A 5,214-nucleotide genomic window follows, 5' to 3' on the forward strand; every position below is an offset into this window, starting at 1 on the left:
ACCAGAGAAACATACACCCAAATTAAATTTACACCAAAATTATTAATTAACATTACCTTTACTAATTTAAACAATGAAATTAAGTCAAAGTCACATAACTGACAATTTGCACAGACGAATTATCAGAGCGAATTTTTATATGGTGTATTATCCTACTATTGTTACACAATTTATTAACATACTCTTTTTTAGGTTCATTTAGATTMTTTTGATAACGATAGCAGAAWATAGCTACCGAAACGTCACGGTAATTTTTGAAATTAATTTCTTTTCTAATTGGAATTTTCTAATTGGAAATAGGAGCACTATTTATCAATCTGTAGTAGAAGACGTGAGGAAATTCTGTCTTTTTTTAAAGACAAACATTTTTGAGGCGAAATACCCAACAAGAAGTTTGTAAAAAAATTCATCCGCCTAAACAATATAGAACTTATCTACAATTTATTTGTCATTAGTTGAGGTCCATCCTGTATATGACCTACATATGGAAAACATAGAAACAATGCCTTGGAAGAGAATCTAGTTGAGAATTCTTCAAAAAATAATTAAACAATCCGTTCTTTGACTTTGGGCGGAAAAAACGTTTCTTCCAAAATCCCACATAAGTTAATTTGAAGACATTTTTACTAATGATAAAAAACTAGAAGGAATCTTTTATCATTCACTAGTTTGATTTTGATTTTTTTATAAATCATACTAAGTTTTAGTAGTTTAAATTAGGTTTATTCAACGCGATACCAGTTTCAAGATTGTGCAGGAATTTCAATGGAAATTATGGTTGAGAAGCACCTGGAGTTCACTTTGACCACTTTGGCGGGTTTTTCTAAGTTGTGTTATTGCAAATGAATGCCGCCAAAAATACTATGGCGAATTATTTATTATYATMATTAGTTCTCAGRAATGTTGAATCGAGCAGTTATGGAAATCGTTAATTCCCGCCTTGGGATGCAGAATTTCTGCGATTTTCCATTAAGGCGCCACCCATTCCAATTATCAACAAAATAGTGTCGTCCTGTTCGCCCCCTTTCCTTTCCATCATGCTGCACTGCATGTCGTCCGAAACATTTGTAGCAACGGACTAATCCGGATTCCGGACTCCGGTCACGGTCGTAATTTGGCGATGGAGCGGCAAGGGAAATTGCCGACGCGCCGTTTCCGCGACTTAATGAGAGGCATCGCCTTAGGGCTCCGTCCACCTCACACCTGACTCTTCCCCGCGAGACATCGGAACCTTTCCAAATCCGTTCCGGAGTTGTTCAGCTGACACAATGGCTTTCCTCACTGTTGCTTCATGACATGACCAACATTCTCCATCTCAGAACATCATGATTCAAGCCAAAACTAATCAAGGAAAATGAACATTTTAGAAGTTTTCAACTGAACCTTTGGGGCAATGCCCCAAATGCCTCAACTTTAACCCAAATTGATTTCGAGAAGTTACTTTTCCTGTGCTTCTTTGCTCCAAAGGAATGCCATGCATTTACATCAATTTTTCTACAACTTCACGAAGCAATTTAGTACGCGATCACTTATGAAAATTGTCCAGTAATATTGACTGAAAGATTGTTAAAAATCACAATTGTTAAAAATAAATTCGCCTAGATACACGGAACAGAAATCCATTAGAATAATGTTTGAACCGCCCAATATGATGCGGGGAATTGCCGAAAGACTTAAATATCGTTGGCAAAAATTCACCCCCCACAGAACACAGTTTTTCCGCCAAAAATCACAAAATTACACATATGGATGAATCCGATACGTAATCGGATTTCGACAAAGGTGATATGCCTATTCGGAAATCAGGTAAAAATCGCAGATTTAGTTAGGAAATCGGAACCAGACTTATTATTTTACGTTCCTCGACTTTGATGTTGATTTGGGTCTTGAGTTTGATGTTTGAATATAAGAAGTTTCGGTTATTACAATATTGGCATTGTGTCGGCTTTCTTTACCTACTTTGCAGGGAAATGACGTGTGCTTGAACGGTTGCAAAAATAACGGCTTTACCTTTTAATCTGCTCATTGGCTAATCCGATTTGTTCCTTTGTTCCGCAGTCCAACCAAATCAGAGTGCTTTTACTATTATCCTCAGGGATTCAAAATCAGCATAATTTCTTTACAGTTTTTCCGGGTTTAACTCGACTGTACCAAAACGATATTTGCGTTCAGGCAGATATGGGGTGAAAATGATTCGGTGAAAATGAAAAAAAATAATGTATAAGAGTGTCGGACACTCATGAAGTTTAGCTTCCTTCTAAAGAATTCTGAATCACACAGTGTGAAAAAAAATTCTTGTTGAACCTAATATCTGAAGATTGGGCCAACTGATTTCAATAACATTTGTACGTAAGTAAGAGCTAAAAATTATTTTCACAGCCGGCAAATTCATGAGGAAAAGGGGTATCTTACACCATTTCCACAATTTTTTTTACGCAAGGATTGTTCGTTATGTATTTTAGTCTGCTGAAGCAAATAAAGCATTTTCAATACTCCTGATAATTGCTCCTCTGATAAAAAACCTCATTTCTGATGGTAAAATGACAATTATTCTACTTTTTTGTTAAACTCTTCAGAATTCATACATAACTTTTGTTCTCAGTCAATCAAATTCTTTGCACAAACATTTTTTATCGGAAAACTTTTCCCATGCCAATTACACTATGCTGTTTTCCCCGATTTATTGGCCTTTAAAGTGGTTCAATTATACTTTAGGTTCCATATCAGCGCAAATGTGAGATCGGACTGCGATCGATAAATCGTACAATTTATTGCGGGTTTAGAGCATCTTGGAAATTATTGCGGATGGCCAAAATTTTTTGGGATTTTTTGGAATTAGGGGTTCGGTTATTTTTTTCTTTCTATCGTGTTTCTGATGTTGAAAATCTGTGTTTCATGCAAAATGGCAGATGAATAAAGACAATTTCTAGGTTCCTTGGAGGTGTAAGCAATAAATTTGTCTCCTGTATTATGTGGTGTGATCTACAAGTCGTTTCCAACAAAAAACAACCAAGCTAAACTTACGAAATTTACGTTGGTTTTACTGAAATTGCACCAATTTAATGTGTAAAGTATGAAGTAGATGATCGTCAACAATGGACCCATTTTATTGGCCAATAAACCCATTGTTCTTGTAAACAGAAAAACTGATGTTTTGAAGGGAGGTTATGGAGCGAATTAGTGAAACAAATTTCTTTTCTGCTATTTGCCTGTTGGTTTCACTTGTTGCTTTTGTTGTCTTACGCACTTGGACATAAGTGTTAATAAAAAAAACATGATTTGCAGGTGAAATTAATTCAGTTGTTATAAACGTTCAAAAAACGACCTCAACTAGACCGTAAGTAACCAGACGTAAACTGCTTAAGCAGACACTGCATTTGTGGACAATTTACTGCTCCACCACTGGTTTCCGGTTATATTGTGCGAGAACCGTCATCTCTAAATACGCATTTAGCTTCTGTTAAGAGAAACGTCTTGACAAAGACGGTTTTATGCGACGCCTTCCAAAGCCTAAATGGCCTTTTAATTTCGTTTTAAAGCTCCTTCCTGTGAAGGTGACATGCTTCCTAAATAGAGCGTCGCTCTTTCAGTGTTCCACTATTAAATTATAGGGTATATCAAACGTGTCACTACCGGTCACTGTTGATATGATTGGTTGTCGATTAGGATTCGGCAGGTAGTGTGGGAATTTTCTCTGGTAGCTCCTATTACGTACATTCGGATGGTTTGTTGAAAGCGAAAAATAGACACTAAAGTGCAATGCCAGATTCACAGATTTTGCCCGAATTTTACTCAAAAACTTCTACTTTTACTCTTGTGATCGAAATTGCGATTGAGGATTATTTAAGTAATCTTTTCCTTAAGTTGAGGAACCATTCCTTAAACTCTGAGCTCATAAGTACGATGCAGAAAATTTTTGCGATTTTTTTTTACATTTTTTACTTGAAAGTTTTCAAGATTCTGTTGGATTGCAACAAATAAAAAAAGTGTTCCATGCGGAGGATTCTAATTCGTCAGCTTCCAGTAAAGGCTTTTTATCCATTTGAAAGATGCAGTTATTCCTACATCAAAATCGTGTTTGGAGCCCAATTTGTTCTTCAATATAGTTCAATTGCACTTCTAGAATCAATGACACGAAGGAATCAGTCAAGAGGCACCATTCGTCTTTTATGAATGCAAGAACGAAGAATGCTTTGCTGGCGTGTGACCTTAACGTGCGAATCTTAATATCGGAGAAACAAACCAAATTCCTGAGATTTGACCGGTACGCAGAAAGGCTGACGATGGTGATTATTGGCCTCGCTTCAACAAAGGAGGATCGTTTGGAACATGAATGCAATCTGCTCCAAATGTTAATTTACCATAAAATTTCGGCAGTATTTTTAAAAAGTGTCTCCGACCGCTGTCGCCCCTATTTATAGAACCGTTTCATTCTAATGACGGCCACGATGAAGACGTTAAAAGGGACATTTTTCATGTCGCTAAGCTGTGGGTGGCAGTATAAAGGTTACAAAGAAGATCATTTGACTATTATTTACACGCAAAACTGAACAGTTTCGGCCAGCGCCGCTTTCAGATACATAGGTTTTTAACCATTTATTAGCATCGTGTTTTCGTGTAATGTGGTCTCAAGGTGCCTATTGTCGAACTTTGAAACTCAAAAGTTATGTTCAGGCCTATTTTTTTTATTCCTGGGACATTCACTTATGAAATAATTTTTTGTGAAATGAATGACGCCAATTTTTGATTACCCTGTGCTCTCTTATGGGTTTAAATCAACATTTCAAGTTCAAATGAATGCAGATAATCGCGAAGAACCGGTTGTGTTAACTGAGCATCAATCAAATTATATGCACATAATCAATTAAGAAAGAGTAAAAATAATACAATCAATAAACAATGTACCTGCAACAGAATGCAAGGAAACATTGTTTCATGTTTCGGTTCTAGTGATTTTTATTTTTTTACACGATAATTGATGTAAAATTTTAGCAAAAATTGGTTAGTGAGAGTGTCTGTTAAGAATACAGCTTAGACCGATTGGTCCGGGATCTCAGAATGTATAATCGTGTTTTGTTGTGTAACTTTTAAAACTAACGAACTAACGTGCAATAACTGACATTTTCGACCTGTATAAATGTGTTTTTCATAAAAGTTTAATGAGAAACAAGGACGGCAATCGCATTTTATCACTACACGGGTTATGCTATCACC

The sequence above is a fragment of the Dendroctonus ponderosae genome, unplaced genomic scaffold (genome assembly GCF_020466585.1).
Source record: "Dendroctonus ponderosae isolate FM_Combo_2020 unplaced genomic scaffold, Dpon_F_20191213v2 Dpon_F_20191213_2, whole genome shotgun sequence".
NCBI lineage: Eukaryota > Metazoa > Arthropoda > Insecta > Coleoptera > Curculionidae > Dendroctonus > Dendroctonus ponderosae.